Genomic DNA, 15,022 nt, shown 5'->3' on the forward strand with positions numbered 1-15,022 from the left:
TACCTCTAAGGCCTCATATCATGAACCTCTTCTGCTTTGTGTCCTCCATCAGCGATTACCCTGATGACACTGTTCTGGGGAACTTTCAGGATTGACTCTCGGTGGTGTCTGTAGATCACGTACTGCTTTTGGTGAACTATTCTCGCCTATTCGAACAAAGAGGGAGCAGCAATGTATAAAGACTTTATTGGGCAATGTAAATGGGTAGAATCGGTAGCTTTAATATGGATATGCCCAATGTATCCAAAAACAAGGGCTAAATTAATGAAGCAAGAAATAAATAGGTTTAGTCTATTCACTTCAGTAAGGCCTCGTATAAAGTCACCCAAGTAACGAAAATGAATGTGGTATAGGACTTAACTGCATGATGGATCTGCTTATATATTCTTTTCCCACCACCATTACTGCCAACTCTGCCTTCTCTATGCCAAGGTATAACCCACAAAGGTGGTCACTGCTTATATGTATCTTCTGGTTGTAAACTGTGCCATGCCAGTTCAATGACTAAACAAAACCGGCAAAGTAAAATTCAACTAAATGACTTGTATTTGTATATAAGGAAAATTATTTTATATACATAATGTTGAAATGTGCAATATGCATGAGGTTTTTTTTTTGTTTTTTTTTTGTTCTTGTTTTTTTTTTTGTTTTTTTTTCCAGAGAAATATATAAATATATATATAATGTATTTGTTACAGCAGATACAGCTGCGATCTCCTGTCCCTCAGGTTCTACATGGGTGTGCAGTACAAATATCTAATGCATTGCATGCACTTGTCACACTGAAAGGGGGTGAAGCACATGAAAAGAAAATGAGCTAAAAAATTAAAAACTATATATATATGTTAACATGTGTTAGTTTTGTCTTCGCTTGTTTTGCTTCCGTTCCAGAACAACCACCACAAAGTCAGGTTTTTCTTTTGCTTTCCACCTTTTTAGTTTGCATTGGTTAGCACTGACAAAGGTGTCATCCCAGAATTTCCACAAAACTTTTGATATATTGCAAAGATGTGTCAAACGTTTGCTGCAATCTCAGTCCAGAGATGCGACCAGTGCAGTCTGAGAGATGAAGCGCACAACTAATGGTCGGTAGGGTTTTGAATACCCAGAACCTGACTAATCAAATGTATTTGATTTCTGGACAGGACACTTAAAAGGGAATTTGTAGTCCGCATCACCCGCTCTAATCCATTGGTATAGGCGTGTAGTGTGGGTGATGCTGATTACAATAGTACTTACAGTTTCCTGATCGGTGCCTCTGTTCTGCTGTTATTCTTTTTTTTTTTTTTTTTTTGCATGCAAATGAAGGAGCTTTGTGCACACAGTGTTTCCGAGTGGCATCTGACTGGCATCCTCATAGTAACTCCCTCCTCCCTTATGCTGATCCTCCTCTGCTTTAGTATGGCGCTCAACTCTGCTTGTAAAAAAGAGGGGTCTAGATGCTAAGTGGAGCTCCATTCTGCAGCAGAGAAGGCTTTGTACAGGGGAACAGGGCATTTACTATGAGAATGCCAGCTGGATGTCACTCTGCACCAGGCTCCTTGTCTTGCAAAGAATAATGAAGGCACCCATTAGGAAAAACAGTAAGTGCCATTGTCCTCAGTGTCACCCCCATTACCTGTGTGTGTGTGTGTGTGTGTGTGTGTATATATATATATATATATATATATATATATATATATATATATATATATATATATATATATATATATATATATATATATATATATATTATATTAAATATTATAGGTTAGTGTAGGTGGTACTGCTGATAGATTCCCTTTTAAAGCTGTCCTGTATACTGGTTTTTAGGCTTTAATAAAAAACATTGCTGTATTGGAGCCTCAATCATCCCCTTCCCTCATTATTTAAAGGGTACTTTTCATCAAAAAAACTTTTGCTATATTATAGATTAATGTATGCAGAATAACTTTCGAATAGCATGTTATTAAATAATATGCTTCTTTCTATTTAATTTTCCACTTTAAAAAAATTACCACTAGGGGTCCCAACCGTTCCTCGCCACAAATTACTATTTTTTTTTTTTTTTATAGATTTCAGACTCATGCTGGAGTCCTAAATCTCAGACTGCAGCCAGGACAGACAAGCTCAGCACTGCTCCCTGCCAGGGTGCAGCGCTGAGCTTGTCTGTGTCCTGGCTGCAGTCTGAGATTTAGGACTCCAGCATGAGTCTGAAATCTATATTTAAAAAAAAAAAAAAAAAAAAGGCTTGCGGCCAGGCCTTTTAGGGAGACCCCTAGTGGTCATGTTTTTTTTTTTTTTTTTTTTAAAGTGGAAAATTAATCAGAAGCATATTTTTTTATAACATGCTATTGGAAAGTTATTCTGCATACATTTATCTATAATATATCAAAAGTTTTTTTTTTTAATGAAAGGTACCCTTTAATTGACCCCAACACCACAGATATATCCGTTTATAAATATGTGCATATTAGGCTTTGGCGCACCCTTAGTGTTACCTTCTGCTGCTGGAGCCAAGCACAGTTTGGCCTCCCCAAAAGCTAGTTCCTTTCCTTTTGTGTGCTGTCACCTCCTCTACCCTACTGATTGTCCGCCACTAGGCTGCACCATAATCCCCACCTCTACCTTAGCCAAGGGTATTGCCCAGTGGGCTCCAAAGCCTAAATTGCATATCCTTTTTCATTTCTGAATCTCAGCTCTGGAGTAGTGAGTTACCTTATCAGGTATGTACGGATCCAAGGCAAAAGCCCTATACTGCCATGCCCTTACTTATTTCCCAAAAAACTTGCTGACTGTCGTGATATTGCCATCAGAGGTGCTTCAGCTCTCTGTTAGAACTTTGTAATCTCTTTTTGTAGGTCTCAATTTTATATGGAGGCATACAAAGACCTAGAGCTGGGCGGTATGACCAAATATGTATCACCGTATTTTTGTAACTTATGGCGGTTCCACGGTATATAATGGTCACCCCACCCCAAATCATGTGACCCGCGAGTGCTCTTCTGCTCCCCCCCCCCAATCATGTTACCCGCCAGCCCTCTTCTGCTCCCCCCACCAAATCATGTTACCTGCCAGCGCTGTTCTGCTCCCCCCCCCCAATTATCAGCCCAGCGGGGTACTACTCACATATGTCACCCGCAAACACTGTCCTCCTCCTCTTTGTTGGGGGCCGCTGGCGCTGGAACTCACTGTACGCCAGTGGTCTCCAACCTGTGGACCTCCAGATGTTGCGGGCATGTTGGGAGTTGTAGTTTTGCAACAGCTGGAGGTCCGCAGGTTGGAGACCACTGCTGTACGCTGTATCCCTATGCCCGGGCTGCAAAAGATAGAGAAAATAAACTTTAACTTACCTACGTCGGCCTTACACTGGGGACTAGAACATCGGACAGCCGTCAGCCTATCACTGGCCACAGCGATGTCCCGCCCTGGCCAGTGATAGGCTGAGCCCACTGTCATGTAAGAAGCTGGCTCAGCCGGGGTGGAACAGCGCTGTGGCCAGTGATAGGCTGACGGCTGTCCGACGTTCTAGTCCCCAGTGTAAGGCCGACGTAGGTAAGTTAAAGTTTATTTTCTCTATCTTTTGCAGCCCGGGCATAGGGATACAGCATACAGCAGTGTTCTCAAATCAGCGGACGTCCAGCTGTTGCAAAACTACAACTCCCAGCATGCCTGGACAGCCGTTGGCTGTCCGGGCATGCTGGGAGTTGTAGTTTTGCAACACCTGGAGGTCCGCAGGTTGGAGACTAGAGATGAGCGAACGTACAGTAAATTCGATTCGTCACGAACTTCTCGGCTCGGTGGTTGCTGACTTATCCTGCATAAATTAGTTCAGCTTTCAGGTGCTCCGGTGGGCTGGAAAAGGTGGATACAGTCCTAGGAGACTCTTTCCTAGGACTGTATCCATCTTTTCCAGCCCACCGGAGCTCCTGAAAGCTGAACTAATTTATGCAAGATAAACCATCAACTGCCGAGCCGGGAAGTTCGTGACAAATCGAATTTACTGTAAGTTCGCTCATCTCTATTGGAGACCACTGGCATACAGTGAGTTCCAGCGCCGGCGGCCCCCAACAAAGAGGAGGAGGGCAGTGTTTGCGGGTGACATATGTGAGTAGTACCCCCGCTGGGCTCATCATTAATTGGGGGGGGTCACATGATTTGGTGGGGGGGAGCGGAACAGCGCTGGCGGGTCACATGATTTTGGGGGGGGGGGGGGGGGGCAGTGCACCGCTCGCGGGTCATGTGTGATTAGTTCCCTGATCTGGGCTGATAATTCATTCCCATGGGGGAGGGGCCAAACTGGTATTGCAGTATGGGAAAAAAATCATATCGTGCAGCCAAAAATTTTGGTATTCGGAATGAACAGATATATCGCCTACCCCTACAAAGACCAACATTTTATATGCTGGTCTTATATAAAAGCCAGCCTGTGTCAGCCTCACTGAATTTAGAGCTAGCCCCCTAGGCTCTCGATAGATCAGGTGCATCTTAAGCATACACAAATCTGCGCCAGGTTTACGCTACACATACTGTCTGCCTGCAGGCATTATTTTGGTGCAAGGAAAGGGCATGCCACTTTGAGCTAAACCCCTGCATATTGGATGGAAATCTCTCAAAACTTTGGCCACAACTGTATTATTGTTAGACTGGCACTTCTTGGTTTAAAGTTCGCTGCTTCAGTTTTCAGTTTTTTTAAACTTTTATTGACAAATACATCAAATTTATGTTAAAACTCCATATTTAGTGCTGACTGGTCTTTTTCTTTAGGACTTCTGCAATTCTCTGTCATGCTGGATATCTGGCACAACTGGCAGGAACAGGGAATAAACATATAAACTTAACCAACCAGAAAAGATGTATACGAGCAAAACAATGAAATGTGCAGATGAATATCATCTTCATGGTGATAATGTTATCTAACCATCAATAAGGAGTGTGCATCATAGTATTGTGTAGTGGAAGGATCACTCAGTGCTCGGTCATACTATTTAACCTTACAGAAGAATTGGATGGTCATACTCAGGTTTGTAAGAAGGAAATAACATTCATTTTACCTGCAACAGCTTATGTTACTATATGCAGACAACATATTTCTAATTCTATCTTATCAATTACATTTTTATCCGGACTGACATTTTTTTTCCATGAGAGAATCGGAACATGCTTTAATAGTGCTATACAGGAAGGTACGTTTCCCTACTAAATCTTTTGCAGCAGCAAAGCTTAAATGGGTCATTTTCTGTACCCTTAAACTCTTTAGGGACTTTTTTGTTGTTGCAGATTTGATTAAGGCTAGTCTTAAAGGGGTCATCCATGAATAGAGCTAATATCTTCTAAAAACAGCACATCATCTGTTTTCAGGTTGTGTGTGGTATTAAAATGTGTCTGTAATGACAGTAAAACAAATAGCGATACCACGCACAACTTCAGGACAAGTGCTTTGGGTCTTGTGTGTGTTAAGAGGTATGTAAGGCTTAAAGGGGTACTCCAGTGGAAAACATTATTTTGTTTAAATCATATGGTGCCAGAAAGTTAGATTTGTAAATTACTTCTATTAAAAAAAAAAATCTTAATCCTTCCAGTACTTATCAGCTGCTGTATACTACAGAGGAAATTGTGAATTGTGGTGCTCTCTGGTGACACCTCTTTCCATGTCAGGAACTGTCCAGAGCAGGAACAATTCCCCGTAGCAAACCTATCCTGCTCTGGACAGTTCCTGACATGGACAGAGGTGGCAGTAGAGAGCACCGTGGACAGACAGAAAATAAATTAAAAAGATGCTCTATCACAAATTGCGCTAAAAATTGCAATTGTGCAAAATCTGCAGGGACATTTAGAACATTGAAGTGTTGCAAAGCTAATGATTAATGTCCCCCTATGACCTTACCATGGGGGTTCAAACTAATACATTTCCTCTAATTTCCATGATACCCAGGGTATTGAAGCAGATCAGGCAAGACAAGGCCATAGTAATTGCCATCATACCGTTTTGGCCAAGAAGGTCATGGTTTACCCAATTCTGTAGATGAGTTGAAGGCAATATTGGAGATTTCCCTTAGAGTTAAATGCCCTGAAGAAACTAGGTTCTGCACTGCCTAGATCAGAGATTCAACATGACATGGAGGTTAGAAAAAAGTATAGTGGATAGTGCTCCCCTCCCCCCGTGCAATTAGTCCTCCTTCACCGTCTTCAAGATTATTTTTATTTAAGCCATTAAAATCCAGGCAATACAAGATAAGGTGCAATCCGACATACTCAAGGTAAAACCTCCCCCTCTGACGCATTTCCGCCCTACCGGGCCTTAGTCATAGATGGCATGGAGGTTGACCAGTCCCTTCTAGAGTCTAGTGGGCTATCGGTGTAAAGCATCGATCAACAAGAAGACCTAAACACAGCTTTCTGAACTGATGTAGCAAGAAGAACACAGGCTTCAGACCCACCTCGCAGATGTATTACCCACTTTCACCCCCCCCCCCCCCCCCCACAAAAGTTTTTACATTCAGGAACATTAATCAGGTCCTCTCTACATGAACTCGTGTATGTCCCAACTCTTCCTCAATGGAGGAGCAACTCTCATGGCAGCTTATGGGATCTTGAAGAGGAGATAATCTCATTCTGCTTGTAGACAGCAATAAGTGTCTCAAACAAAACTTCTAAACCAACTTTAAGTTGATGGAGCAAAGAAGCTGTTAGGGTGTCTCGTTTTCACAAAACCTATAACCTCCCCTTCTTTTGCCAAAGTCTAGTCTACCTGTTTTGTCCCTAATTCCTGGGCAGTTGAAGTCTGATTTGACTGTGCCAGGTTTGTAGTGCAGCCTATTTGAGCTCAGTCAACTTTCATTACAGATTGGATGCTCGAATTTTGGGGAAAAAACTGCCTTTAGGTGGTCTATTTGGAATTCCATTTTATAAGAGAGCCTTCCCGATTCGGTTACTGCTTGTTAAATCCCCATAACTGTACGGCTGGTTAGACAATAAGGGAAGCATTGATAGCTAACAATAAACTGTTTTCCCTAAGTCCTAAAAGCAGAACACAAAATCCCTTCCTTTTTTTCTAATTCTTGCTAAATAACAGACGGTTTGGGATGCAGGCTGCACTTATACGGGGGGGGGGGGGGGGTCAAAGGTAATTAACTAGTTCACTTTTTAATAAATCATATTAAAAAATCAATCTGTCCTACCAGTGCGCAGGTCTCCATACGCCATAAATATGCTTCTGTTAGTACTAAGAGAAAACAGACTATCATTAGAAAGTTATAGTATATATTTAGAGGTGAAGTGCACAGACAGCGACAGATATATCAAATGTATTAGAGGTATTCCCATAATAGTACCGGGCTGTGGATGCTTACAGTGCTATGCTGTTTACACAGTCACAGTGTTTAAGCAAATAGCCATCTTCCTTCAGTGCACTCTTTCTTAAAGGGGTTATCCAAAGATGTAGCCTATCCAAGCTAAGTTTGGCAATGATAGGAAGCCCCATAGAGAATGAGTGAAGGGCTGACCACATATGGGTGCTGCTCCATTTATTTCTGGAAAAATTGTCCTTTGTTCTCGGGATCAGTGAGGGTCCCAGCTGTTGGACTCCAGATTGATAGTAGTTATATTGTTATAAATAGGGGCAGTATAATAGTAGTTATATTATTATAGATAGAAGCAGTATGATAGCAGTTATATTCTTATAAATAGGGGCAGTATAATAGTAGTTATATTATTATAGATAGAAGCAGTATGATAGTAGTTATATTCTTATAAATAGGGGCAGTATAATAGTAGTTATTGTGGAGGGGAGATAGAGAGATAGGACCGCACCGCGGTCACCCACAATATCCGGGAGTGTGAACACTGTAACGGGGGATGTCGGAGGTATGGAGCGGGGTGGTGCAAAAAAGCAGGAGAGAACAATGTCCAAAATAGCAAAGTGAGAAAAAGGTTGCTTCTGCACTCACCCTTCTTGCGCTGTGTCACTGAGTTAGTCCATGTACGGCCGGCCGCTGTACGGGAGATGATACGGAGAGATCGCTGCAGCCGGAGCTGAGCGGTGACAGCTACGAGCTCGTTTCGCGGTTAAAACCGCTTCTTCGGGCCTCCCGAAGAAGCGGTTTTAACCGCGAAACGAGCTCGTAGCTGTCACCGCTCAGCTCCGGCTGCAGCGATCTCTCCGTATCATCTCCCGTACAGCGGCCGGCCGTACATGGACTAACTCAGTGACACAGCGCAAGAAGGGTGAGTGCAGAAGCAACCTTTTTCTCACTTTGCTATAATAGTAGTTATATTCTTATAGATAGAAGCAGTATGATAGCAGTTATATTATTATAGATAGAAGCAGTATAATAGTAGTTATATTATTATAGATAGAAGCAGTATGGTAGCAGTTATATTATTATAGATAGAAGCAGTATGGTAGCAGTTATATTCTTATAGATAGAAGCAGTATGATAGTAGTTATATTATTATAAATAGTGTCAGTATAATAGTAGTTATATTATTATAGATAGAAGCAGTATAATAGTAGTTATATTATTATAGATAGAAGCAGTATAATAGTAGTTATATTATTATAGCTAGAAGCAGTATGATAGTAGTTATATTATTATAAATAGTGTCAGTATAATAGTAGTTATATTATTATAGATAGAAGCAGTATGATAGTAGTTATATTATTATAGATAGAAGCAGTATAATAGTAGTTATATTATTATACATAGAAGCAGTATGATAGTAGTTATATTATTATAGATAGAAGCAGTATAATAGTAGTTATATTATTATAGATAGAAGCAGTATAATAGTAGTTATATTCTTATAAATAGAGTCAGTATGATAGTAGTTATATTCTTATAGATAGAAGCAGTATAATAGTAGTTATATTATTATAGATAGAAGCAGTATGATAGCAGTTATATTATTATAGATAGAAGCAGTATAATAGTAGTTATATTATTATAGATAGAAGCAGTATAATAGCAGTTATATTATTATAGATAGAAGCAGTATAATAGCAGTTATATTATTATAGATAGAAGCAGTATAATAGTAGTTATATTATTATAGATAGAAGCAGTATAATAGTAGTTATATTATTATAGATAGAAGCAGTATGATAGTAGTTATATTATTATAGATAGAAGCAGTATAATAGTAGTTATTATTATAGATAGAAGCAGTATGATAGTAGTTAACATTCTGTTTATAGGCGCAATATCATAGTAAGTATATATTTCAGTATACAGGGGTATTAAGATCAGTTATATTGCTAGGAGTCAGTGCTATTGTAGGTATATTTTTGTAAGTAGTATAGAGGCTTATAGGGAGTAGTATGATGTTGGGTATAGGACTGTACATATGAGGCAGTGTTATAGCAGTTATATTATACATATGAGGCAATATTATAGTAATAATCTTGTTAGTAGTGACCAGGCATCATAATCTAGTCCTATGGATATCACTATTTGCTCTGCATGACTATGGTGCTTCCAGTTCCTGGCAAACGATCATTACATCAGCAATTGCAGGCAAATATTAATGATGTCAGATGTATCGGCCATCAGATGATTCACATGGACCTGTTTTCTGTTCTCACAATACCTTTATTGTGGTTCATCCATTAGTAGTCAGCTAAAATATGTAGATCTCCTAAGCAAAATAAGGGTGGAGGTGCCGAGATGGATTTATTGGAAGTATCAATTACCTTTACATAAGACTTGTATTTATTTGTGCAATGAACGGACTTACTGCAGCAACTATTCTTGGAGTTTCCGTGCCAGTAAAGTGACCCATCAGTCTCATGTGAAAATCCTCTTTTTCCTGGAAGCAAGATGCCCCCAACCACAGATATACCTTTCCAATTCCCTGCCAATCTATGGATTAAAGGGTCAAATCCAATATGACGGCACATTTAGGTCCTGAGCACAGTAGTTGTCATGAACCACCTGAGAATCTGTACAGGCAATTACTCTGCTATGTGAGATTTTCAGCTTTTACAAAATACATGTTCCAGACCAGATGTGACTAATGTGAACACCTGACCCTTACAACAATGGGAGCTTGTTGGACATCCATACCAAAACCATGGACATTAAAGTAGTTAACCAGTATATAAAAACGTATCCCCTATCCACAAGATAGGGAATACGTGTCAGATCAAAGGGGGTGACTGCTGGGACCCTCCTCGATCTCCCACCCAGCCCCGCGGCTCTATGTAAGAATGAAGTGCGGCGACTACAACCCCTTCATGCATCTCTATGGGAGAGCGGGGGATACCCGAACACTGTATCTCCAGAACTCCCATAGAGATACACGCAGGGGGTGCGCCGGTCACTGCTTTGTGCAGTGGTTGACACCTCCATTCATGAGGAGAGTGGGAGATCACTGGGGGTCCGTGCTGTAAACCCCCCTAAATCTGATACTTTATTCCCTATCCTGCAGGTAGGGGTTAAGTTTTTAGAAACTGTATAACCTCTTTAGTATGGAGCTAAGCTTCCTTAGGCTAAATTTCCACTTGTTTTTTTTTTTTTCTGTCAGTTTTTGGATATCTGCCACTGCAGTTTTTGAGCCAAAGTCAGAAGTGGATCCACAAGGGAGGAGAAGTGTAAGTCGTTCCATTATATGTCCTATTCCTTTTGAATAAACTTTTGGCCTTGGCTCAAAAACTGCAGTGGCAGATATCCAAAAACTGCCAGAAAAAAACCAAGTGGAAACTTAGCCTTATGAAGCTGTTACAGCCTCTGTTCTTCTACAAAGGATTTCAACATAATTTTGTAGTGTGTCTGTGGGGATTTGTGCCTATTCAGCTAAAAGTGAGGTCCGACATTGATGTGGCTCACAATTAGCTTTTCAATTGATCTATTAACAACAAATGAGGCACATTAATCGTCAGTAATATAATTGGTCACTTGTGTACTTTCATAGATAACCTAGAGGTCAGTAGCTTTTAAATACATAGAATGATATTATATTTCTACATAAATTTGACCTAAAACCACATCAGATTTTTACACAAGTCTTGAACAAAGTCAAACAAAGCCAAAATATTAGGCTTGGTCATTTGTTTATTGAGGAAAAGTGGCAAAAGTAGAACTAGCAGATATTTGAAGGTGAAGTTAGAGTCAGGGGTTTCAATCAATAGGATGACAATCCAGTGTGAACTGGTGAACGGTTTTATTTAAAGGGGTACTTTAGTGGGAAAACATTTTTATTTTTTATCAAAAGGTGCCTGAAAGTTATACAGATTTTGTAAATTACTTCTAATAAAAAATCTTAATCCTTCCAGTACTTATCAGCTGCTGTATACTACAGAGGAAATTGTGAAGTTCTTTTCCGTCTGACCACAGTGCTCTCTGCTGACACCTCTGTCCATGTCAGAAACTGTCCGGAGCAGGAGAGGTTTGCTATGGGATTTGCTCCTGCTCTGGATAGTTCCTGATACAGACAGCGGTGTCAGCAGAGAGCATTGTGGTCAGACTGAAAAGAACTTCACAATTTCCTCTGTAGTATACAGCAGCTGATAAGTATGAAAAGTTTTTTAATAGAGGTAATTTACAAATCTGTTTAGCATTCTAGCACCAGTTGATTTGAAAAAATAAATAAATAAAAAGGTTTTCCACCCGAGTACCCCTTTAAAGAGCAGGGATCTGTCAGTCATATTTTTACAATACAGTGTATGTTTATGGATATGTAATATGACGTGAACAAAGGAGCACTCTGCGAACTTTAGAGTTGTTGATGTTCATCAGGCTGGAAAAGGTTACAAAACCATCTATAAAGTTTAGATTCAAAGAGCCAACGTGTCAATGTGTGCCGTCGCCTCGGCACATCTCCCAATGTAAAGCGATGAAGCCAATGTAAAAAATGAATATAAGGGATTTATTGTAAAAATGCAATGCACGTTGTATTTTTACAATAAAGCTGTTATATATTATTTTTTTTTAATATTTGCTTCATTGCTTTACATTGGGAGAAGCGCCAAGAAGAGGTTCCATTCTTCCTGGTTGACATGTTGGCTCTTTGAATCTGCATTGTACCATTGTGCAGCTGTATTATCCGGAGGAACCGAGAGGCTGCAGACCCAGATTTTCATTACTATTCATGCCTACTAAGATAATGTGCTCTGAGTACAACATCATCTGGTAAGGAACCATCCTTTGTGGTGTTTTTGTTTTCCTCATCTCATACGGTCTAGGCAAGCGGCACATGCCTTTTGTTCTTCCTTTTGTCTTTACAGTATCTCTAAAGTTTAGACCAATCCACAATCAGACGGATTGTATACAAATTGAAGTCAAGGCAATTATTACTCTCCCAAAGAATGGTCGACCAGCAATGATCACACCAAGAGCTAAGTGTATAATAGTCTGCAAAGTCACAAAGGAACCCAACGGAACCTTTACACAACAAAGGTCCTTTGTTAATCTTCATGAGTCTACAGGAGGACAATGAACAATACTGGTATGCATGGCAGGATTTTAAGGAGAAAGCTCATGCTCTCCAAGAAAGAACATTGCTGCCCCTCTGCAGTTTGCTAAAGATTACCTAGACAAGCCAGAAGGCCATTTGTACAATGTTTTATGGATGCATAAAACCAAAATAGAGCTTTTTGTTTTAATTGAGAAGCATTATGTATTGAGAAAGAAAAACACTTCATGTCAGCATAAACACTTCATACCACCACAGTGGAGGTAGTATCATGGTTTGGGCCTGTTTTGCTACATCTGGGCCAGGACGGCTCTTTGAAAATGTCAAGACAATCACTGTCTGTGAGATGAATCTAACGAACATGGGTCATGCAGCAAGACAACAACCCTAAACACAAGTCATTCTCCCAAAGAATGGTTAAACAAGAATAACATTTATGTTGTGGGATGGACTAGTCAAAGTCTTGACCTTAACCCAACAGAAATGTTGTGGAAGGACCTAAGGCAAATGGAAATTGGGTTTGGAGGAATGGACTAAAATTCCTCCAAGCCAATGTGTAGGACCAATTAACAATAACAAGAACCATGTAGATACAGTTATTGTTATGTTTCCATAGATTTTTCTTACATAAAAATCATATACGTTTTTGTGTGAATTCCTTCCCTTGTAAATTAAGTTGTAAAACGCAAATATGGGCCAATGTTTTCATGCATTAAAATGAAGATGTGCAACAGATAGGAAAAACATGATGTGAACCAAACCTCACAACAATGCTACAAATGCTTGATGGTTACAAAACACACTCTGTGCTTCTTCACACTTAAAGGGGTACTCTGCTGCCAGACATCTTATCCCCTATCCAAAATATAGGGGATACGATGTCTAATGTTTGTTGTAAACAAACGCCAGGTTCCTGCGGCAGTGGTTGTAATGTCACAGCCACGCCCCTCATGACCTTACGCCAGGCCCCCTCCATTCATGTCTATGGGGGGGGGGGGGGTGTGTGTTGACAACACGCCCCCTCCCACAGACATGAATGAAGGGGGTGTTAATGTGACATCACGATCACAGGCTCTGAGCGTTCTGAACAAAATGTTCAGAACGCTGGAGCACCGGAGTACCCCTTTAATGGTTTTGCCAGAGCTTTTTGGAAAACCGTACTGACTTTTTTTCTCAATTATAGACAGAAATGATGTGAAAAAAGATAAGTACTGTACTGGAACTAACCCACTTGCCCCCAGTGTAAGGCATAGATGACACAAGCATGTTTCCAGTGAGATGGACATGCTGATTCTGGGCTTGAGCATGTCCACAGATCAGCATAGATCTGCAAACATGTACTTTAAGTCGATGTGGTCTCAAGTTATGATGCGCAAAAGAGGTTAAAATGCCAATTCTATATTATTACATAGGAGCAGGTAATAGAATATGGCATAGCTCACAGTGTTCATTGTACATAATAAGGAGTATGTATAGGGTGTTTATGTCTGCTTTGTGTTTTACACTTTAGCGTGATCACATGTACATTCCTGAAATGTAACAGCATTGATTTCATGACTTCATCATACACCAGAGATTAGTCCCTGTTCAGTCTCTATATAAAGCTGTACAAGGTTACCCTGATAAGTCCCATAATCTCATCTGTATTGTATATTAAGTTATTAATGGCTACTTTCTGTATACAGTCTGCCTCTCTATGTACCCTTGACTTGGTTGTATGAGAGTTTTTTTACAGTAAAGGTCAAGTTACCTTTTATAAAGAGTAAGACGCGTCCTTGGTGTAATCTTTGAAGAGCGTTAATGAAAAATAAAGCAATTTCCTTGTTTAATTTATTCACCAATAAGCCTTTCCATCACGTTATTGTTCATGTTTTTTTCTATGACCTCAGGACTTAAAGCATACTTCCCTATTTTAACAGATTGTATGAGACACCCTGAAATGGAATGATCAACCAGTTTCCCAAAAAAGCTGGCAAATCTTCAGCAAAATGCTGCTGGGAGCTGCCATTATGGGAAACAAGCTGCATTATCTTTTTCTTATATTTCTCCGACTAACTTCAATAGGATCTGTATGCAGTCAGTTCCTCCTAGTGAACGGAGGCACTGTTTGCAAGGGTGCACTATGCTGGTAGTGTGGTAGCCACCAGGGTGCTAGGAAATACCTTATCACTTTGTGACGCCAGGGCACCGTTAGCCTATACATGGTCCAAGGCTAGAGACAGCTTCTCCTGGGACAGACACGGGGGTAAAGGAACACACCGACGTCAGGTTACAGATAACTGTCTTTACTGAGCTGGGTGCAGATGTTGATACACACACAGTATGGTGCAGAGTGGAGAAGATGCAGTGTAACCCTTAGGGAGCCCTGTTGCCTTGCTTGGGACTTGTGGTGCTTTCACCCAATCAATTGATACTGAGTTGAAAAGAGATTAAAGATTGATCCAGGTAGCTAGGGTTCTGTCAAGGTCCTGTAGCTTTCTCCACCAGGGCACGAACTTCCACCTTGCGGGTGATTTTTGCAGAATGACTGAATAAAGTAGATTTGTTCTGGGCCTTCCCTTAGATCTTCTCCACACCTTTACCACACTTGTGCTCTGCTCCCACAGTGACTAGCACTGGACTAGACTGAACT

General features: G+C 40.4%; 1 long non-coding RNA gene across 2 annotated transcripts in view; it reads right to left on the reverse strand.

The window, feature by feature from the left end:
• Positions 1 to 4,286: 4,286 nt before the first annotated feature.
• The window catches only part of LOC130293334 (uncharacterized), a 33,180-nt gene continuing 22,444 nt past the window's right edge, over positions 4,287 to 15,022 (reverse strand). For both annotated transcript variants that reach the window (XR_008848179.1, XR_008848178.1), the window contains exons 2-3: positions 7,161 to 7,204; positions 4,287 to 4,786 (exon numbers count right to left, since the gene is read on the reverse strand). This is a non-coding gene — a long non-coding RNA (uncharacterized LOC130293334). The remainder of the gene's footprint in view (positions 4,787 to 7,160; positions 7,205 to 15,022) is intronic.

The sequence above is a fragment of the Hyla sarda genome, chromosome 10 (assembly GCF_029499605.1).
Source record: "Hyla sarda isolate aHylSar1 chromosome 10, aHylSar1.hap1, whole genome shotgun sequence".
Taxonomy (NCBI): domain Eukaryota; kingdom Metazoa; phylum Chordata; class Amphibia; order Anura; family Hylidae; genus Hyla; species Hyla sarda.